A 24,698-nucleotide genomic window follows, 5' to 3' on the forward strand; every position below is an offset into this window, starting at 1 on the left:
TTTATTGAATCAATTGCATCCTATAATGAAACATGATAATAGCAGAGCAGTGACAAAGAAAGTGAAACATGAGAGAAGTCCCACCATAGTGTCACGATTCTAAGTGTTAGAATTCTTACCTACGCCACTGAGGGTTCTATACTGGAGCGCAGCAGGGTTAGCCCTATTCCGCCCTTCTGGACCCCTGGCATTACACCATTCCCCATACCTGAATATGGTAATAGTGAAGAGATAGATGTTGGATTACCCAGAGTCTTCTCTCATGTAGGCAGAAAAGATGTTTAATCTCAGCTGACAGCTGCAATGAAGCAAACAGATGCAGTGGCAACCTCTGGCTGAATTTCCCCCCTAACGTATAGGGTGCAGGGAGATGTTTTCTAATAAAACATCTGATGTTCTAAGAACACTGCCCTAAAGTAAAAACATAAAATGACAGGGAATATGAGAGATAAAGAATTAAAACATCACCTCAAGATGAAGCTTCTGATAAAATAATAAAAGAAATTATTTTCTAGGCCAAAGGGCACAAGCTGTATGCCTATAGCTAATGTAACATGTCCATAAAATACTGATAGAACAAACCCTCCCCTTGTCATTTTAAAGTGTAGACGTCAGCCTAATTGTACTACGTTAAAAAATGCACTAAAATATGTAAATACATGTCCCAGTTGACAAGCAAAACACACTGAAGCAGGCCAAATAAAAATGGTCAATTTTTTATTTATCAATCTTGTGAAAAAAGCTGAATGTCAACTGTCCTGTGACCCACGAGCTAATCTATCTTTTCTTCCACCCTCCCCCAGGCTTTAAATGAGATGAAAAATGTGGCGAGTCTCTAAAAGGGTTGTGACCTTTCTAATTACAAGTGTGGCTTAAATATGTAAACTTAAGTTATTTGATTACCATAGTGCGTCACTGTCAGATCCCTTTGAGAGGGCAACAGAGCTTACAGGGCTACTGGGCTCAGCTGTGTTGGATAAAGCCTTTTATTTTTTGATGTCCTGGGGCCTGACCTACTATAGATCCAAAGCAGCTGGGCCAAGTACCCCTGCTGCACTTGACTCTTAGGCCCTCATTACAACCCTGGCGGTTGGTGATAAAGCGGCAGTAATACCGCCATCAGGCCGGCGGTAAAAAAATTGAATTATGACCACGGCGGAAACCACCAACACAGACAGCCACTTTAACACCGTCTGCCACGGCGGTAGCAACTTATGACCTAATGTAAGTATTGGTTGACAAGTTACTCTGTCATAACAGTGATTGATAGCCGGTCCACCAAAATCTAAATTCTATGATATCCCATGGGATATAGATTTCGGTAGATGGGATATCTGTCACTATTGTGATGGAGTAACTCGTCCGTCAACAGTTAAATCTGGCACTTAAGGAAAAGTTTATGCTTATACAGTTGAAATGGGCACAAAAAGGATTTCTGGATCAGTCGTTTGCAGGGAGTTGTGGTGGAAGGCAAGGTGTTGGGTTTCAAGCTGGTGTCCAAGGAGATATGATTGCTCCACAAGTTAGAGGTCGAGGAGGTCTGGTTGATCTGAATTCTAGTGTAGATGTTGCAACGCTGAAGAAAACAAATCTTTGGTATTTCAGTAACAAAATTGGGAATTGGAAGAGGGAATGCAGGCTGAATCCAAATAGAGTGAGTGATGATGGTCAAATGCAAGGAGGAAATCAAGTGCATGTGCTAATGCAGACACAGGTTCCAGTGATGCAGGTCCCTCAAGCCCTGATGGTCTCACGAAATGTGGGAAACTCTACAATTAATATAAATCTGATGCCAAGAGCAAATCCAAATTAATTCCAGACGAAGAATCAGAACCCAATTCAACAGTTCACTACGTTGGACAGTGAGAGCTTTGATGCGCCAAAGGCAAGCCTCTCTGCGCTCGTCCGCACATGAACCGCGCCCAGTGCCAGGAACCCTTGATCTACATTAAACCACCTCCTGGACTGCCTCCAGCCAACATGGAGAAATAACAATCTCACTCTAGCAAAACTGCTATTTTGAGATAATACCAAGATTCGGTTTACCGGTTTCTCTTGAGTCAGTTCATGGTATTAATTTTAACAATGAAGTCCTGAGGATTCTATGTCCCACTTTACAAGTGGAGCAGGAATTACACTGCAGTTATCGTCCGGAAGCATCTTGGATAGTTAAACAGCTGAATGGGACCATAAAATCCCGATTGGCAAAAAGCTGTGCATCCACTTCACTGTAATTACCTGACGCTTTGCCTTTGGGGTTTACGAGTCTTCAAAATACACCTAATAGGAAGAAAGTATTACCACCACACGAGATCCTAATAGGAACTTGCAATAGGATTGCCTGCTGTACCTACAAATACCCTTGTAAACATTACAGATGACATGATACTTGATTACTGCAAGGGATTGGCAGGTGTGGTGCATTCTGTTTCTAACAGGTTGAAGCTGTCGCTGCAAATCTGCATCAATAGCAGTGCCACGCCATAATTCCTGTGACAGGATCCTGCTAAAGAAGCATGTGCAAAATTTGTGTTCGGAACCAAGATGGAAAGGCCCCTTCCTGGTGATTCTCAACACAAATACTGCTAAGTGTGCTGGGATACCAAACTAGCTGCATGCATCGCACACTCAGAGAGTGAGAAGTCAATATGAATTGTGTTCCTTGAGCCAGAATGAAGAGCACTGGTGATAGTATTAGCTCAAGCTTTACAAATTCAAGGAGCTTTGCAACAGGAGGCACAACAGCAGGGGAGAGAAAGGGATGAAAACCAGAGATAGTTGCACCAATCCAAATTCCTGTGATGTCATAAAGCAGCATTGAAGATTCTGGTGAAGAATAAACAAGAGCTCAACCTCTGATAACAGTTGAGGCATTACCAGAACAAGTGGAATATCCAGTTGCAGGGACAAGTAGTTGATCAAGAAAAGTCACTTGCAATGCTGAATGGCCATAAAACTGTGGTCTAAAGAAACTGAGATCAAGTCCGTCCGTTGAACGGCTAGTGCTAACAATTGCTGAAGAGACAAACTCAAGCAGTATAAGTGACAAAGAAGAAGAAGATCAACAGGCACCAAGGTGATAAAAACGAGCAAGAGTACCTTGTCAGAGGCATTCTGCACCAGAATGGAATTACTATGTGAATAAAGTGCTAAACACACCAATATTGGATTTGATTGATTTGAGATCAGAACTGTTTGAATCTTTATCCATCACACTAAACACAGTATTGGGAATAAAGCTGCTAAAAAAAGATTTCTAAACGAAATAAAACGTTTGAAAGACTTTATTGAAGGAAAACGTGCAAAAGACTGAAATAGAGACTTAAAGAAAGTCTGATAAGTTGTTCAATAGAAAGAATTAAGAAGATTTCCTTAGGGCCAAGGCTGCAGTAGAAGTGTATTGATAATATTTTAGAAGAAGATGGAGATAGGGTTAGGGCTGATTATACGAAGATTGCTGTAAATAAATTTGACAGAACAAACTGTAAAAGAAATTAAGACAACTAGAGAAACAGCTTAGTGCACAAACTCTGAATGAAGGTGGTTTATTGACTTTACTTGCTGCAATATTTTACTTAACAATCAAACTTTAGACAAACATGTGTTTCCTAACAAAGGCTAAATGCAAAACTATTATGGTGTCACATTTTTAGTAGTGATATTAGTAGTAACAGCAATGTTAACAAAAATGCATTTCGCAGAAGAAATAGAGATGACTTACACCTATGACAACTACAAACACCATAGATGAAGAAACATTGAAGGCATCACTTGTAGATTACATGAAAGAAGATTACACAACAAATGTTTATTCTAGGTCAGTTCAAGAATACACACGAGCTTTAGATGCAAAGAATTGTTTAATCTGGGCACACTTACCTTTGTACGCTGCTGAGGAGGTGACATACCACCACATACCTCTGCCATATGCAAGTACATGTAGTATTTTACTCATTTAGTGTATAGGCATGAACACTTTGAATATTAGTATTCCAATTTTGACAGAGAAGCATAAATCAACATCCAGTGACAAAAGAAAAAGACACAGCTTGGAATTATCCTAGGCCATTCATACCTATAGACAATGTTAAGGCATATGAAAACAATTTGACATGTCTAATGAGATCATTAGAGAAGACATTTATCATGGTATTAGAAGAAAGTAGAGTACACATTTACCATAGTAAAAACAGAGAGGAAGGCTGTTAGTCCTGTCACCCTTTGGGTGGTCTTCCACCAAAACGATTGCCTACTTGATTAATCTTTTTGCTGAATCTTATTGTTGGCCTTAGGACTCTGAATACTTTACCACTACTGACCAGTGCTAAAGTGCTAAAGTGCATGTGATTTCCCCCTAAACATTGTATAATTGGTGTATCCACAAATGTCATATTTAATTTATATGTAAGTCCCTTGTAAAGTGGTATACCATAATTCCAGGGCCTGTAAATTAAATGCTACTAGTGGGCCTGCAGCACTGCTTGTGTCACCCACACAAGTAGCCCTTTAAACATGTCTCAAGTCGTACTGCCACAATGACGTGCCATTTAAAACTCTATGCCAAGCCTTAAACTCACCTTTTATTACACACACATCACCCTTAAGGTAGGTTTTAGGTAGGTCATTGGGCAGGATGCTGTTTAAATATAAGGTAGGGCATATACTTTTAAGTTTTGCATGTCCTGGTAGTGAAAAACACCCACATTAATTTATCACTACTGTGAGGCCTACTTCTTGCATAGGTTACCAGTGAGAATTCCTTATTACACTGCTAAGCTATACTGATGGAGAAGGAGTCGTTATAGCATGTTTCATATCATTGGAATGGTAATGATAAATCCTCTTTACTGGTAAAGTTGGATTTCACATTACTATTTCAGAAATTCCACTTTTAGAAAGTGGCTCTTCCTCTGCATTTATAGCTCTGTGTACCTGCAGCCTGTCTCCAATACATGTCTGGGGTGGATGACAGCTACCACTTTGAGCATTCCCCTAGACAGACAAAAACACAGGAAGGCTAGGTGTGTTTGAGCACTCATCTGCATTCTGATGGCTCTTCCTGGGCAGGAAGAGAGGGAGGGGCTGGTACATACACCTGAATAGGCAGTCCCTGTCCCCACACAAAGGTCTGATTGCCTCCTACTGATAGTGGGGAGCCAGCGCGAGGAAGAAATCACTTTGAAGACCCTTCTTTGAAGTCACCCCCACTTCAAAGCACAACTGGTTGTAAGTACTGGGTCTTCGATCCCACCAAATCAGACATTTCTGAACCTACAACTGGACTCTGTCAGAAGAACTGCTGTGCTGCATCAAGCACTGTTACTCTGATGGACTGCTGACTTGGAAGGACTGCATTTCTGCTGTGCTGCCATGCTGCCTACTGCACTCTGACCCTGCTGAGGGAGAGCTGGACTTGCAATTGGAGTCATCTCCAAGGGCTTTTCTCCTGTTGTTAGAGACTCTGGGATATCAAATTTTCTACCCCTGCTTCTGTGTTTGGTTCACTTGAAGTGGAACCAAATACTTGCATCAGAGAAATAGATGCATCTCCAGTCTGCTTGGAGCAGACCAGGTACATCCACCTTGTTGGAGCCGTAGGACTGGTGCATCGCTCTCAGAACTGACTCCTTCCCATCAAGAACATAATGCTCGGGTCATGCATCTGTGTTGCAGTAGCTTGGAGAGACTGACACATCCCCTCGATTATGAGAAGAAACCTGGTGCATCGCACTTCGGAACCAGCACCTCTCGACTCTGTGCCCAGTCATTGGAACTGATACTGCCACCACTGCATGAAGAAAATTAATGTATCCCCTCTAATGCATGTGCTGCCTTGACACATTGCTAAATGCATCGCTTGCATTCATCCCTCACCTCACTGTTGGGACCAGGATCAAGGTACTCTGTTCATCAGGCCTGCGCTCCATCATGGTCAGACTGAACTTTTGACTTTGCCCCGGTGCAGTATGATCAGTGAACCCCTATTAGCACTTATTGCTGCTAAGTCTTAGGACTCTTTTTCTTCTTTAAAAATCTATAACCGCCAATACTTAACTCTGTTACTGTTGTTCAGTACCATGAACACCAATAACGATCTTATACGTACCCAGTTCTTATCTACCTATGCTGGTTGCACTATAAATCTGCTTAGGCCTCAGTCCTCTTTCTTAAATTCCCCATTGTAATCCAAGTCTAGCAACCATGTTCAACTAACCTGTGTACATGCTGACTTGTAAGTCTGCTTATGCTTTACAGCCCTACATCTAGCCACTAAGCGCTCCATTCTATGGCCAAGATGAATACAAATTTAAGTATTTAATAATACTGTTTATCTACCAGTTGAGTTCCCTAACTAAGTATAGTAGTGCTGTTGCCTATAATCCAAATACTGATAATACTCCAAATGTGCTGGGTTTGTTTGTTTGCATCTCAATAATGTTGCAGCTCGATAATGAGTTAATGACAAGCTAATGTGTTAACGAAGTATGTCTAACAGACAAGTTAATGGTATTATCTGTTCCCTTCTGCATCTGCTACACCCCCTGCTCTCCCCCTTCCTCTGCGACCTGGCTCTTTGGGGCCCCCACCATCTCCTCCCACCTCCCAGAATATATTAATTGGTTGGGTTATGGGTTGGTGATGGGTTTTTCCTCTCAACTTATCCTCTCCTTTTATTTATTTATGCTCTCCTTGTCCTCTCTCCCTACTTACACGCTATCCTCTCTGTCTTCAGATGTTACAGTCATAAACAACAAAATTCTTTCCACAATGACAGGCTTATACATTACACAAATACCACCTCAGCAATACACTACTCATCACAACCCCTATACCCAAATAAGATTCTTTCAAAACACATGCTGAAATCTAAATGTAAAGATAGACATGAGAAGTGGTCACCCTCTTTCCACACTTCTACATTCTTACAAACATAGGAAACTACTCCTTACATCATTGAGCCTACTGACATACCTATAGTGTGCTGGCTCGGATACTATAGCCCCAACTAGGTTCTATGAATAATAAACCAATTAAAGTACTGTACCTCAACACAAAAGGTTTCAATCTTCCGGGATAAATGCAGGAAAATCCTCAATTACTGCACCAAACATAAGGGTGATATAATTCCTTTGCAATAAACTAAACTAGGACTCAAAGAATGCAGCTCCATGCACTACCAAGGGATACATAGCATTCTATCTCCCCTGCCAGCCAAAGAAAAATTATGTCATCGCCCTTATACCTAAAAAAGCTAATCTAAAAATTCTGGACAACTCCCATGATAATGACAGCAGGTGGCTAAACACTAAAGTTAAAAACAGTCCTACTTCATTTTATATGGTCAATTTCTATGCCCCAACAGCTAATGATACCAAGTTATGGATTAAGCTGAATATACAACTCTGTGAGTTACCAAATGATTCTAGCATTCTCCTGGCAGAAAAATGTAACCTTCCCTGGGATACTATACTTGATTGGAGCGCTGCATGTACATATAAACCCAATAAATCACATAACCAACAGAGGAACCTATGGAAAAAACATTGCTTGAATTATATATGGCAGCGCCTCCATAATCCAACAGGAAGCAAATTTACCTTTTACTCACACCTGCATAGTATGCTCACAAGAATAGACAACATACTTACAAGTAGCATCCTTACGTCGGCTACCTCTGTTCCAACAATTGAACTAATACTAATATCAGACCACACATGCATTTGAGTGGACTTACAAATTTGCCAACCACCAGTCAAAACTATGGAGGTTCAATGAAGAAATCCTTAAATACCAGTTGCTCATTGACAAAACAAAAAGCTCTATTGATAACTTCCTCCATGAAAACCATACTCACAAAATTTCTCAAGAAACCTTGTGGGATACCATGAAAGTTACCCTTAGAGTACACCTCATTGGTATCATGTCTAGTATAAACAAATGCACAAACACCTCAACGATTTAGAACAGTCATTTAACCATTAGGAAAGGAAATTCTCTGAAAAGAAAAAAAAAAGAATTCTTACACCAACTTAAAACACTAAAATATGGATATAACAAGCTATTGAGCAGTAGGGTTCACATGTGGGTACAGCACAATAAAATGAAAACATTCAAAGAATCCAGCAAAGTGGGTGCAACCCTTGTGAACTACATAAAGTTCAAAAACAGATATAACTACATCTCATCTATTAAAAAAAATCACGAACGACTATCACTGACCCACTAGAAAAATGTAAGATCTTTTGAGAGTTTTACTTTGGTTTTTATAATCCCAACAAAATCTCATCAGCAGCCAACTGTGAGGAATTCTTGGACATAATTCAACTCCCAGTACTCTCTGACACCAGTATTACATCCCTTAACCAATCTTTCTCTCGCTCTGAGATTACAAAAGTGATACTCTCTCGAAAACCAGGCAAGGCACCGGGGTCAGATGGTTTTTTAACCAACTTCCATAAAACGTTCCAAAGTGAACTAATACGCCAATTGGAACCCTTCTTCAGGCATTTCAGGAAGACTGGTAAAATCACAGCCACCATTACCTTAATCCATAAAGAAGGGAAGGATCCCCTAGAGGCAAAAAACTACAAACTCATTCCCCCCCTAAACCTAGATTGTAAAATTTACACAAAAATCTTGGTGACTAGACTAGAAAAAGACTTCGATCCCTTATCCATCCATAACAAAATTGCTTCGTAAAATAGCAGACATGGATAAGGCATCATTAGACATTTCTGCTGCATCATTGAAAAAGTTAAATCTCTCCCATCATCCACAATGGCCATGGCCTTGAATGGAGAAAAGGTCTTTGATGAGGTTTCATGGCCTTTTCTACACACTGTTCTGTGCAACTTTAACCTCAGGTATAACTTTATTAGAGATAATGGCATCCTCTCAAATAAAATAGACTTAACACAAGGGACTAGACAAGGTTGCCCCCCCCCCACTAGACCTCTTGGCTATCAAGTGTCTTCTTGTTACCATCAGATCCAACACAATTATTACAGTTATTTCTATTGGGAACTCGTCCTAAAAGGTTTCAGCCTATGTAGACAATGTACTTGTTTTCTCGCAAGAGGCCGAGACTGCCATCCCTGCAATCCTAAACAAAATTAACGGATATGCACAGGTCTCAGGCTACTTCTTAAATCTAGAGAACACCAAAGTCTTCCCTATGAATAACTTAACTTTACCATCCATTGTCAACAATACTGCACTTCACTGGCAATCCTTGCAGATCAAATAATTAGGTGTGTATTTCAAAAGTAAGCTAGAGGGCACAAGGAAAATAACCAAAGAGAACTTTCTTAAAAAAATAAAAATGACTCTGTCAGTCTGGTTGACAAAATTCATGACCTGGTGGTGGAAATGATGATTTCCCCACAAATAAACGTTACCACTTCCATGTTTCCCAACTGCCAATTTATTCAACAATACTGATCCGTAATTTCCAAATTCCTCTACAGAAGGGAAAAAGATAGAATTGCCCTTAAAAAAATTAAAACTAAGTAAATATTCCAGGGGCCTTACTATCCCCAACTTTTATAAATACCAACAATTCATAGTCCCAAGATGCACCACAATGGGTACATGTTGAAGAATCCCTGGCTAAACCATTCTCCTAATCCTAGTGTTAAACATGGAAACGTTCCCATTCCAACACTCTCACACTATTCTTGAGGACCCCATCTGCCCCCTTAGAACACATGATGAAATGCTCCTGCACTAAATCCAAACTTCAGACTACGCATCCCTGTGGAACAACCCTAGAATTAAAATTGAAGGCACTTCCCCATAATGGTTATTAAACAATATCTTATTTCTCAAAGACCTCATCCTATCAACCTAGCCCAAAACACACCTATAACCTAAGAAACATCAACATTTACAACTTTTTTAGGCTAAGGGTCACGATGAAAAATAATTCTCACTCTCACAAATCGGATCTGAGTGCCCTTCTCTTTAAATCGTCTAACCTACCTCACGTAGCAAACTCAACATATAAAACTCTTGACTCCTCCAACACAAAAAGAGAAACATTTCTGAAATCCAAACTAAATGGATAGAATCCACTCCAAATTCCACTCTCTCAATCTTAAATGATGATTCTTGGAAAAATATCTGGACACACACCCTCAAAAACAAATTATCTCCCACTCTCTCACAATGCAATTATAGGATATTACATAGAGCCTACTGGACCCCTGAGAAACTCTCCAGACTACAGGTCTTGGATACACATAATTGCAGGAACTGACAAAACCCATCAGGCACCCCCAACCACATGCTATTGCACTGCAGAAAGGTTCACTATTAGCGGAATGAGATCCAAAAACTAAATGCTATTTTCAACATTGAGATTTCCCTGAATTTCCAGACAGTGATCTTGGGTTCCTGGTCCTATATTCCCACCTTGAAACTAAATCAAACAGACAAGTGTCTCATGGACCTCCTACGAATGACAGGAATTAAAACAATTAAACATCCTTTGCGAATAGAAATCATACCAAAACCACACCTGGTGGGTGTTGGTCTGATTTAGAAGAAGAATAGACAATACACTTTTTACTGCCAGACATCTCAGAAACTATGGAATAAATTAGACCAATACATGCAAAAGATTAAGCCTCTTTGAGAGCAAAATACCCATCTGTTAGACCTGGCATGTTTGGTGTGATATCCTCTAACTTTTTTGCCTTCTGGCCTCCTACTTTTCTTACTTCATATTTGCTGGTTTTAGAATTCTGGGGACTTTACTACTGCTCACCATTGCTAAAGTGCAGGTGCTCTGCACTTTAAAACATGGTACCATTGGCTTATCTACAATTGGCATGTTGTTATGTCCGTAGTAAACTGCACTACTGTATATGTCCCCTTGACCTGTTAATTACATTCTACTAGTAGGACTGCAGCAGTGATTGTGCCACCCACTACAGTAGCCTTTCAAATAGGTATCAGGCCTGCCACTGCAGAGCATGTGTGTGCAGTCTTAAACTGCCATTTCAACCTGGAAAGTGTACCCACTTGACAGGCTAAAACCTTCCTTTTTATTTCATATAGGTCACCCCTAAGGTAGCCGCAAGGGCAGAGCGTAGTGTATTTCAAAAGTTGGAATTTTCTAGATTTACATGTATGGGTAGTGAAAACTGCTAAATTCAGTTTTAATAACTACAAGACCTATCTCCCATAGGTTAACATTGGGGTTACCTTGAAGCATCTTTTAAGTGTAGCTTCCGATTGGAAAAATTTGAAATCTGGTGTTTGGTGTCTCCAGACTCACAATTTAAAATCACAACTTATGATGAAGTTGAATTTTAAATTGTGCATGTAAAAATTACACTTTTAGAATGTTGGGATTTTCTTCTTCAACTTCTCTGTTCTTCTGCCTGTATCTAAATACATGTCTGAGGTAGATGACAGCTGGGCTTAATGCATTCCCTCTACAGAGTTGCACACAAAGGAAGCCTGGCAGTGACATTTTCATCCTGATGGTCCATCACTAGACTGATGAGTCTTCCTGAGCTAGATGGTAGGGAGGAGCTGACGCTTACACCTGAATGGGGCTGGGTCTCTCCTCACACAAAGGGCTTGATACCCTCCTGTGGAGTGTCTGGAGCCAGGGAAGGAAGGACAGGGACCTGGTGATTTTCAAAGGCCTCTTTGAAGTCTCCCGCACTTCAAAGGCACATTTGAGTTTAAGTACTGGACCCAAAACCCCACCAAATCCGAAATCTACGGGAACCAAGGATATTTTGCTAGGAAGAAGGACTGCTGTGCTGCCAAGAGTGACTGCCACTCTGCAATTGGTTTGCTATGTTGGACTACTGCTTGCTGTGTGCTGTGCTGTAGTAGGAACTGCCACTTTGTCACTAGCTTTTCTGTGTTGGCCTGCTACCTGTTACTTCTGACCTGAAGTGAGGGGAGACTGAACTTGCCCTCTACATTCTTGCAACTAAAGTTTTCTAAGACTTATTTGGCTTGCCCCCATGTTCTCAAAGTCTCAGGGCCATCAAAGACTTTACTATGCTTTCCCTGCACCACCATGGCCACCCATTCTTGGAGAACCAGTGGCCCACTTTGTGAGGATCAAAAGCATTGTGTTTGGGGAAGTCAGAGCCACCCGATTGTCCTCTTGGCTTAGCAATCCATGAATTGTGCATCAGATTAACCATCTCTTCAACTACCTTGCACAGACAAAGGTACTGTAAAGCAAGGACCTGAGCCTTCCTATAAAATAAAAAATGTAAATGTAAACTTCACACTTGTATAGCATACTACTCACCTCTTAGGGTCTCAAGGCACTGTACACATACTGCTGTGGAACCCCTCCTGGCTTTTCCCTGTGAGGCACCCACTCCTGGGCAGCCCCCAGGGTGAAGCCAAGCATCCAAGTGCTATCAGGACCATTGTGGAGACTAAGCAAGCTATTTCCCAGAGTTACAGAGTGGAACCCATTAATTAGATTAGGCACCGAGGTGAGATTTATTTGGTCTAAGGGAGATGAACCCAAGACCCACTGAGACGGGAATTGAACCCTGGTTTCTGGCCAGATCTCTGCATCAGGGTCTGGCGCTCTAACCATTGTGCCACACTTATCCACTGTGCCACATTTCTCCACATCTGCACTTACATCTGTGGCCATCCTGGTGGTTGTACTGCACTGTAGCACAGAGATTGATTAGGTGCGGTGGTCCCCAGGGCCATTTATTAGGATCTTTTCACATTAATGCCCAGGGGGGGGTCTCTGCCCTCCGACCATCGCATCCCCATAGGCTAATTTTTCCCTGCAGGGATCTACCATTGGAACCCGGGTCTAGAAAAAGCAATTAATCTATGCACAGACGATTTCTAAAACACTAAAATCATCAGACAATATATATTTACTGTATACAATGAATCCATACTCCTAACGTGAGAAGAAGTCATTGAATTTCTGTCATGTTGGTCTTATTTTTTCAGTTAAATATTATCTATTTTTCTAAACCGGTGTTGAAACTCTTTGTTGTATCCTTCACTGTATTACTGTAATTAAGCATTGCACAAATACTTTACACATTGGCTTAAGACTGACTGCTTTTTGCCCAGAGGGTGCACATAGGTTAATTTAGGGTACGTAGGTGACTTACCTTGACCAGAATTGTGGTCACTTGTTGGACAGGGCGCATACCTCTGCCAACTAGAATCCAACTTTCTAACACCACCCACTTCCAACATTGGGGTTAATTCACCCCTTTATCCACCTCTTTCTACGAGTAACGATAACATCACCTACCATCTCATCGCTGACATTGTACTACTCTTGACATCACTCCCTTCTCCCATTCCTCTCTTCCTCTTTCTCTTATTCCCCTCTCTTTATGGAGCATCCCTGCATCTTCTTGCTCCCCCTTGCCTCCTTCCCATTCGTGGTCCACAAACATTAATACCTCATAAACCACATTAGTGATATAGATCTGTATCCAGTTGACTAGACTTTGCTTTACTCATGGATGTATTCATAGACTAAAAGCATTCTCCTCATTATGAATGTTCATTACCCCGCTTTATCACCTCCATTGTTCTTTTTTGTATTCACAAAAAAGTTATAAAATATTTTGAAATAAAACAAATAACAACTCAGCCTCTACTCATTAGAATTTTAAAGATTTGGGCCCTCATTACGACCCTGGCGGTCTGTGATAAAGTGACGGCAATACCGCCAACAAGCTAGCAGTAAGTACCGCCAAATTATGACCATAATTATATCCGGCAGACAGCCAATGTACCATACTGACCACCAGGGCGGAATCAACAGTCACCACGGCGGTAGTCGCCTACAGCCAGGCGAAAGACAAAGCTCCCCCCACCCTATTAAGACACATCACTCCTCCACCTTTTCCAGGGCGGTACCAACACCATCAAAAGCCTGGCAGAAACACTTCGCAGAAGTGAAAGGACTCACCATTGGAGACACAGGGAAGAACCATGGCGCCATGGAACCTGAACTGAAAGTCTTTCTGATGATCTTCTACGTTATGTCCACCAGGAACACCAACGCCGGCGAAGACGGCGGTGAGTACAGCCGCCTAGCACACAAGGGAGGGTGGGAGGAAAACGAGAGTGACACACACATGCACGACACACACCAAACATACACATGCCATACACACGCCATACACACAACCATATGCATTACAAAAACAATTTGACCACGAAAATCTGCAGAATAATGCAAAGGCAACAGGAATTTACGAAAATGATTGTAATCAGTCCACCAATAAAATCAACAATCTGATTTGGCCATGAAACAGATCTGTAGACTTGTATGGCCACGGGGCACAGTCCAAGGCCCCACTCGAATCCTGCACCAATTCGGATGGAACACTGCAGGAGCATCAGTTGTCAAATAGACAGGTAACTCAGTGGGCACCTCACCCGGATGGGGGAACAAGCCCACTGGTTCTTTATGGGGCTACATGCCCATTGCTCTGTCCTGGGGAGTGCAAGGCCACAGTCTCTGGAGTGGGTGACTTTCCCACTGGTTCTGGAGGGGACCCCATGCCATTGCTCTGTCCTGGGGAGTGTAAGGCCACAGTCTCTGGAGTGGGTGACTTTCCCACTGGTTCTGGAGGGGGCTGCATGCTCCATGCCCATTGCTCTGTCCTAGGGAGTGCAAGGCCACAGTCTCTCAAGTGGGTGTCTTTCCCACTGGTTCTGGTAGGGGCAGGCCACACAGCAGCCCTTGGAGGCCAGACTACAAGGCGTCCGCCAGCGGTGATGGCTGCACTGAGGTGGTGGTTGTGGGAGGCTCCTGCTCAGCCCCTTCACCCTCTGATGGCTGCACTGTGGTGGTGGTTGTGGGAGGCTCCTGCTCAGCCCCTGCACCCTCTGATGGCTGCACTGTGGTGGTGGCTGGGAGATGCTCCTGCTCAGCCCCTGCACTCTCTGATGGATGCAAAACTACGGCTGGCGGTGTGGGCCTTGTGACAGCTGGTGGTGGTGGAGGTGTTTGCCTGGCAGCTTCCGCTGGCGTAGATTGCCTCCTCTCCTCCTGCTCATGGGTTGGGGATCCCTTAACGTTCCTGGCACTGGTGGATGGGCTCTTCCACCCTCTGCCTGTGGTGCAGGTTCCTTCCCCTTCTTTGCAGTTGGTGCAGGCTCCTTCACCTTCTTTCCAGCAGGTGCAGTCTCCTTCCCCTTCTTAGCAGCTGCTGAAGGCTCCTTCCCCTTCTTAGAAGCTGGTGCAGGCTCCTTCCCCTTCTTATCAGCTGGTGCAGGCTATTTCCCCTTTAGTATTGTTGGCCTGGAATCCCTACCACCATGAGTAGGTGGTGCTACCACTGGGCCCGTGGACTGTTTGGCTGAGGTGCTTGGCTGGGTCCTCATTACCCTGCCCATATGCGTAAGATGGGGGGAGGGTTAAGGAAGAGGTCAATCGTGGAAAGGAAAAGCTTTTGAGGGACGTTGGGGTGGGAGGAAGGAGGAGTAATATGAGTGGAGGATGAGGGAGTGGTTGTTGGAGGTGATTGTCCGCTGGATTTGGGTACAAGTGCATGGGCTGTATGCTGCTGTGAGGTGGATGGCTGTTGGGTGTCTGAGTGCTTGTGTTTGCGTACTTTAGGGGGGGCAGACACAGTGCAGTGGGAGAGGACATAGGCGGCGCGGGCATGGATGTTGTGGAGGTGTCTGCCAGTGAGGTGTGTTTTCTGCTTGGTGTGGTGATGATTCTGGTAGTGGATATTGATGTAGTGCATGCAGGTATGAGTGTAAACAATACTGGGTGGGAGGTGGAGGAGGGAGAGACAGTGGAGATAGAGGATATTGTAGTGTCCGCAACTGAATGGTGTTTGTGTGAGTGCCTGTGGGATGAAGTGTGGTGCTTGTGTTTGCCTGTGACACTCTTGTGTGTTGTCTTGTGTGCAGGCTCGTCTGCCTGTGTGCTTGGGGTGGGCTGGAGTGGAGGAGAATGGGACTGGGAAGTGGAAGTTGGAGGGGGTACAGTTGAAACAGGGACAATGGCTGCCATCAGAGAAGAGGCCAGAGCCTGAATCAATCTCTTTTTTGCCACAAATCCACCGTGAATACCCTCCAGGAATGCATTAGATTGCTGCATCTGGGATGCCAGGCCCTGGATGGCATTCACAATGGTTGTTTGCCCTACAGAGATGGATCTCAGGAGGTCAATAGCCTCCTCACTCAGTGCAGCAGGGCTCACTGGGGCAGGGCCTGAGGTGCCGGGGCGAAGGAGATGCCCACCCTCCTAGGTGAGCAGGCACGGGCAACTCGCTGAGGGGCTACTGGGAGGGTGGTGCTGGTACGAGGGTGGCAGCTGTAGCTGTAGCTGGGGTGGTCACAGAGGTGTCCGCCACCACCAGGGAGCTCCCATCAGAGGAGGTATCAGAGTCTGTATTGTCCCCTCCAGTCTCTGCTGTGTTGCTCCCCTCGCCTTCCATCACACTGGTGCCCTCAGCATCAGTGGAGTCTGCCTCCAGGTTCCTGTGGGATGCAGCTCCCTCTGTCGCTGGTGCCTCAGATCCTCCTCCAGATGATGCTAATGCACATAAGGAGAGGATAACAAAACAAGAAAGGGGGAGAGAGAGGGAGAGACAAAGGATACACAGGGTCAATGACTGCACCAACACCACCGTTGGTGTACACAGCACCCTCACATACAGGGAACAGGCCTACGCACTATGCATGGCACTACCAGTGAAATGGCTAGTCACTAAGGAATGAGGAGGGCACACACCGCCAACTGCAGCACACCTGGGACCCACGCAACCCTGCCCAGAAGTGAATACTAACAAGCTAGGTAAGCAGTATATCCCATTCAAACCCTTTGCCACCAGAGGATCTATGCTGCTATGTCTGGCCTGACCTATAGGCACCCAAAGACACACAACCACCACCCGGATACCACCCTACCAGCCGTAAGTTGAAATGTTAGCCACTGTACTCACCCCCTTGTGGCTGCTGTGATGCCCTCAAGTGCCCATCCAGCTCAGGGTAGGTCGCCACCAGTATGCAGTACATCAAGGGGGTCAGGGTCCGACGGGCACACCTTCCTCGGTGGGAGGCCATCCCCAGCTGGGCCTCCGCGGTCTTGCGTGCCCAGCGTCTCAGGTCCTCCCACCGTTTGCGACAGTGTGTACTCCACCTGCCATGGACCCCCAGGGTCTGCACATCCTTGGCAATGGCACGCCATACTCCCTTCTTTTGATGGGTGCTGACCTGCAGAAGCAGTACAGACAGGAGAACAGCTTTAGGCAAACAGTCCAGCCTGTCACACAAATGGCCCTCCGTACCCGTTTGAACCCCCATTGGCACACACATAGCCCAGCCCACAACATATACACCGCCAAGAGGACATCCACTCACCCCCTTACACGAGGCCTTCACACACAACTCCATGCATTCATGCCCAAGGTGTACTCACCTGTTGGTCTGGAGGCCCATACAGCCATCCATACTGGGTAGGACCCAATCCACCAGTCGCTCCAACTCCTCAGAAGTGAAGGCTGAGGCCCTTTTCCCGGTCACACGGGCCATGGTAGGTTCTAGACACAGGTCACAGCGGCACACGCAGTGTAGGTCCTCTCCTATGGAAGGTGAGGAAACAAGTGAGGAATCAGATAGAAAATGGCGGTCACGTCCACTGAGGTGCATACCGACACCGCCGGCGTAGATCACCATTGGCCACTGTCACCCATAGGGACCAATATTAACCAATGAGTAATTGCATGGCGATTCTCAACTGCCTACCACCACGGTGCACAACGCCAGCGGCATTACCTCACTTCCACCTGTCCCTATACACAGGACAGGCGGTTGCCATTTCAGGGGGGTGAACAGGCCTATCGATTATTGCTGTGTCACTGGATAAATAGGCACATACTTCACTAATTACACTGTCCCATAACATGTTTGCACATTGCGGAATGCTGTTGTGACTCCATTGTTCAGTTTGTGGCACCCTACTCACTCTTGTATTCCTTAGATGCCTACCGCTGCAGATGAATAGGAGATGGAGACATACCCCTGGTGGACTTGGCTACACTGGAGGACAGGCACATAATACTCACCTATAGACTGGACAGGGCCACAATCACAGAGCTGTGTGTCCAATTGGAGCCTGACCTGATATCTGCTATCTGTCACCCCAATGCAATCCCCTCTCTTTTGCAAGTGCTATCAGTGCTCTATTTCCTGGCAACTGGTTCTTTCTAAGTGACAGTGGGCTTGGCAGCAGGAATGTCACAGCCAATGTTCTCAAACATGCTAACAAGAGTCTTGTCTGCCCTGATAAAACACATGCGCAGCTACATTGCTTTCCTCCAGGTTGAGGATTTGGCCACTGTGAAGGCCGGATTCCATGCAATGGGACATATCCCCAATATAATAGCTGCGATGTGACAGAACACATATTGCATTTGTGCAACCCCCGCCAAAATGAGCAGGTGTTCAGAAATAGTAAGAGTTTTCACTCCATGAATGTGCAGATGGTGTGCTTGGCGGTCCAGTACATCTCCCAGTGCTAAGTATCCTGGGTCAGTGCATGATGCCTTTGTCCTAAGGAACAGCAGCATCCCAGATGTGATGGCCCAACTACAGAGGCACAGAGTGTGGCTAATAGGTGAGCCCTGGTTCCCACCCAGTATATGTCGGTGTATGCCTTTGGTGTTGGCCATATAGGATAGTGCTGAATAGGATAGTGGCTAAATGTTGTCCCTCAATATTTGCAGGTAACTCTGTTTACCCAAACCTATCATGGCTGCTAACCCTTGTGAGGAATGCCAGGACAAGGGCAGAAGTATCTGAAAGAATTTATTCGGTATGAAATAATTCAACCCTTAAAACAAGTAGATCACAATACATAAACCGAATTAACAATAAAACAATATATAAAAATGTCCATTAGATAAAAACAGATAAAACCTCATTGTTAAAAATTAAACTAAAGGGAATTCTTAAAAATATTCTAATAGCACCCCTCAAGAACGATCCCAGCCCCCTCCACACCAATGCATCTGAAGCCATTTGCAGCCACATAAAAATAGGACGATATTGCACAAAGCCCTTGGGCCACAACAAAGGTAATAAAAAACGACTTCTAAAAGGTGCATAAAAAACACAAAATAAAGGAAAATGGGACAAGGTCTGTAGGGACACCCCATCACAGGGACACGGTCTAATACATTTTTCACCATACTGGCCTAACAGGAAGAGACCTTTCCCTCACATCTTCTAAGAGATAGGGCTCAGGGCCCGCCCCCATCTTTAACATAATAAAATCCCTGACTGGTTTTTTCCCTAATACCTCCCCCTCTCTTTTGGCCCCCCGGATTCTCAAGAAATTATCCTTTACCCAATTTTTATCACAGCTAGTCAGACCCTCAGAATTGTCAAACAAGTCAGGCCGCCCCAATTTGTGGGCCGCCTTTCTTATATATATCAGCCAGGGAATATTCTTTACATTATCACAGGCCAGACAGTCCCTCAAAATCTCTCTATTAAAGGTATCATGTTCATACTCCAAACAAAGATCCATAGCAAAAGGGGAGCCAACTGAATAGTGTCTTGTACAAACTCGAGATCTAGTTCCAGATGAAGGCAAAAACCAGAGGTGTTTTGGCCAACACCCAATAGTCATCTACAGAAGCGATTTTCTTCTATAAAAGGGGCTCGGGTATCCATATACCCCCAGAGCGCTGCACCATACAGCAGGACATGGAGATATTTCCGCCTATAAATTTCCAACAAAGGCTTAATAGATTTGCTTCCTACTCTTTCAGTAAAATCAAATGTAGCACCAACTGTAGCATGGAAAAGCATACCCCTTCTGGCAATACAGGGTTTCCATGAACCTTTATCATCAAAAATGACCCCTAAATATGGGAATTCGTGATATGCTAATAGTTTGATCTTTGATCTTTAGCTCCCCCACCCTACTCAAGGGTCTACTGCATACCATAAAGTGTGATTTCTTATAGTTAATCTCTAGGCCCAAAACTGACATGAAAGAAGCATAAGCTCTAACTGCTTCACGGAGACCATTCATAGTGCGGGCCATAAGGACCGCATCATCCGCGTACGTCGACACAGGGACATTAATGCCATTCACCTTAGGGACATCCCTGCAACGTTCCATCAGGAAATCCGACAAAGCATTTGTCGATAAAAGGAACAGAGTGGGGGCCAAAACACACCGCTGACGAACGCCCCTTGTGAGCTTAGAAGCCTCTGAGCATTCCCCGTTTATCCCCACCCTCACATTTGCAGCCGTTTCTGAGTGGAGATACCAGAGCAACTCTACAATGTTAGGATCCATCCCTAACTGATTTAGACTCTCCCACAATATGGACCAATTTACTTTGTCAAAGGCACAACTAAGGTCCATAAAGGCAAGGTAAAGGGTTCCCTGCCTAGCTTGCGTTTATTTCCTAATCATCATCAATAGATTAAGGCACTGTTCTCGCGTGCCAAGACCTTCCCTGAATCCGTACTGGTCCCGGCTCAGAATTTTCTTTTCTATCATCCAGGCCTCAATACGCCTTAAGATGATCCATCCCAGAATCTCTGCCGAAGAATCAAGGAGGGAAATAGGACGATAAGACTTAGGATCACTCCGATCCCCCTTTTTAAATACTGGGATAATGCAGGCCAATCTCCAGGAGGCAGGAATTCCCACAGTAACTGCTGCATTAAGAACATTTAAAAGGATAGGTGCCCATAACTGGGGACAGGATTTATACAAATCCATAGGGATCGAATCAGGGCCCGGGGCTTTATTACTAGCACTACCCTGGAGTGCATCAATAACCTCCTGGAGCGAGAACCTGATCGCTAAATTGGGAACCACATCAAACTCATTTTCCCGGTTATTTCTTAGGGGGTTTCCCTCAAAATTTCTACAGAATTAATTTATCCAGGCCTCAGAGGCAATATTACAGCCCAGACCCCCAGATGTTTCTGTTACAAAAGAACCTCTATTTACCACCTTCCAATACAAACCAGGGTCCTTCAGGACTGTAGCATGCTCCAGCTTTTCCCAAGCTTTTCTTTTTTGTTTTATCTTACTCTCCCTCAAAGCTCTTTTGTACTTAATCCTAGCTTCTTTCACAAGGGCCCTATCTCTGGAGTGTTCCTTAAGGGCCATTTTCAAGTTTGCCCTGGTGTCGTAACAGGCCTTATAAAACCAGCCACATCTGCACTTACTAGAGCGACTGTCTATTGCAAATAGACAATCTCTAACTGCCATGTTTATTACAGTTATTGCCTCCATAACTTCCTTGGAACTAGGAGTCTCTATCAAAAGTATTTCCATGAACAAATGTAGGTTCCCCCCCACCACCCTTTCTACAACTTGTTGGGAATCTACCTGTTTCCAACCAGGTCACCTGCCCTGATCTCTAATCTTCACTGATGCTTGCCCACCCCGCCCTGATTTACATAGAGCCCCTGAGAGTTTAAAGTGGACTGTTAGGGGCTTATGATCACTAATGCACTCCCCTAACACCTCTCCTCCAATCATCAGATCTTTCAGAGGGGGAGACACAAAAATATAATCAATTGTGGTACCAGACCCTCTACCCACAAAAGTTGGGAGCTGATGGGTATCTACTACTTCAATGTCACAGAAATTCAGAAGGCCTATCTTCCTAAGCTCCTTAAACAGAACCCTGCCTCTAGAATCCTGAACACCCTCCACAGTGTAACCCTCACAATCACACTCAAAGGGATTTACCACTGTACTAAGACGTCCTAACTTTGCAATAAAATCTCCCGACACACTAGCACAGAATTCCAGCCCAACCTTCTCCATTCTACACTTCAATACCTGAAGAACGGAGAAGAGGGCCCCAATTTGACACCCCACATTCCAAACAGCATTGTAAAAAGTTACCAACAGAACATTACAATTATTAGGAAAAATTACCCAAACAGGCAGTATACCCTGGTGGTTACAGTTGATTTGAAATGCACCCACTATCTTAGAAAAGTGGATTAAGGTAACCAGGCCACCTTTCGAGTGGCCTCCAAAAGACTGCACTGCCGGGAGTGCAAATCTATCATATCCATCCCATGCAGCCTGCCCATCTGACCAGGTTTCCTGGAGCATAATAATATCATAATTAGCCATACACCTAACCCAAGCCTGGTCAGATAACTTGGCATCATACGCAATATTCCATGAAATGAGACCACACTGCGGAATCACCCCTTCCAGCGTGATCAGAGTCTTGGTGCATTTTCAATCCACCCCTTCCAAGTCAGGATTACTATTGTTATCCACACTCCTGCTGGTTGACCTCAGGGCATTCTGACCTAGGGGGAGATTCCTGTCAAGTTCAGGAGAAGGCTCAGCACCCAGACGCATATGATTATAGAAGTAACCCAGGGGGACCGTACCGATTGTACATACCCTTGGAAAAACTGGGCTGTATGTGGAGAGAAGCTGTTGTGCCAGGCCAGGATGTCTAACATTTATAATAATACAATCCTCATTCCCCTCCTTTTTTCTGTGCCACACCAATCAATTCTTCTAACAAACAAAATGTCCTTGAGATCTTTACATGAAAAATCAAAATTTTTGCTCAGCCAATAACCAGTCTTATTTTTTAATTGGGCCGTAGATTAATTAACCCCAGGGGCCAAAGCAGGGACATTCGTCAACACCACCACGTAAGGGGCACAAGCCAGGGGGAGTTCCAAACAGACCAACGCAGAGCTTTTCTTCGACAGGTTCAGATTATACTTTCCATCCAACTGTTGGCAAACCCCCCCCAACTGCCACAGATTCATAGTCAAGTTTCCTGCTACTGCTAGATCTAACCACGGCCCTCCTGCCCATTGGTGGGACGGTAGATGGATCCGATGCAGTCTCATCAGAAGCACCTTGGTCCCCAAAATTTGCAGGATTATCCAATTGCTGTGGGATATTCCCCAAGGACCCAGCAGTTTCCTTCTGCAAGATCACCTCCTCGCTTGGTTGAAACAGACATCTCGGGCTACCCGTCCACCCATAGATTGGCTCCCTTGGCTTCCTTGCTCACATAGGCGGCAAACTGCTTTTTCTATAGCCAATAATTTTGCCACAACAGGAGACAGACTACCCTCAATCATTTCCTTAAATTTTAACAATAAGTTGGTTGCATCGCAACCCATAGACTGGCAAAGTTCTGGGACGCTATTCAGCCCCTTAGAGATTTCCAAAAGAGATGTTTTAGTTTTGGGCACCATTTTCTTTAGTATCTTTTTCTTCCTCGGGGGAGGGCTGCACTTGTCCAAGGGGCGAGCCGGGGGAGAAAACAACAAGAGCCTTTTACTTCTTCTCGAAGGCCCTGGACCACCAGGATTCCCTATTATCTCAGTATGGATGAGCTCAGAAGCAACATATTGATCACCCCCAGGATGTTCCGCCCCTTCCTCCAAGCCCTCCGGGGGATCACTAACTACTGAGACATGACGCCAGTCCTCCATCTCCATGGATAGCCTCCTCTCCGCCAGATCAATTTCCTTAGTCACAACCCCAACAGCTCTAGCAAGGAAAGAGTCCAGTGTGGTGTTTATGCTACCCTACCTACAACCACTGCCACCACTCATAGCTCCAGTTAACTGCGCCTTTTTCCTGCCCATTATGCAAAAAGGTGACACCACGCTGAATAGGGCAGCAGAATAAAACACAGTATCTCAAACAATGGATCTCCAGGTGCTAGTAATTTGCAATAATGAACAAAAACTCACTTTCCACAGAAGATGAAAGGGGCTTTGAGTCATGTAGGTCTCAGTTATGTTACAGTGCGCTGCGTCATTCTGTACACCATTGCATCCGGATTTCTGATTTCAGTCCTTGTGCAATGGTCCGCCATCTCATAATTGCAGCACATCCATGGCACAGGGAGATACCACATCACAGCACAGGTTTTTCAGTCATAATGCTGCAGAAATGCAGCATTACATCAGACATCATAAACATGCCCCTCTGTTCCCAAAGTTATTAGCAGAAGAGACAAGTTAAAAAAAATCCCATGTATGTTGCCTCTCTTTCTCCCGTTTGATGTTGTAATGTGCCTTTCAGTGAAATACAGTCATACGAAGCATGAAAATTATTATGCTGCTCGGGCTGTGGCTTAATAGAAAGAGTTGCTCTTAGAGAACATATAGCGTGAACATAAAGTAAACTTGAAACTAAAGTCAAGGTTCAAAAATACAGTAGTAAGCATACATTAGACAAAAGCACAAACGATGAAATATTTTATTCAATTCAAAAATATAGAGAAGTCAAATTTCACTTTTAATGGGAGGGTTAGATTTTCTCAATTTGAATTTTAATTCTTAAAGATTAAGCAGTGTTCTCAACTCAATCATATCACTGTCTTTTGTGCTCCTAATAAATTCTCTATTTTTGTTGGTGTTTCAATTCAGGAGACCCTTCCTCTATACTAGATTGTGTTTGCTCCCATGAATCAAACTAAGGATACCTTCTTCATTTTCAGCTTTCAGTTTCAAATTCCTTCACTTTTACATGTCATTTAAAACAGTTTAGTCTTTCATTGTATTATAGTTTATCAAATATTATTTAATTTTATAAACAGTTGCAGACCCCAAGAGTCGGCCTTGTGGACACCCTGCGACCAGTGGACCACAAGTTAAGCATGCATGGTTTAGAACATAACAGCAATGTGCCAAATGAATGAGTCACACCTGTTAACTATAAG

Source organism: Pleurodeles waltl, chromosome 2_2 (assembly GCF_031143425.1).
Source record: "Pleurodeles waltl isolate 20211129_DDA chromosome 2_2, aPleWal1.hap1.20221129, whole genome shotgun sequence".
NCBI lineage: Eukaryota > Metazoa > Chordata > Amphibia > Caudata > Salamandridae > Pleurodeles > Pleurodeles waltl.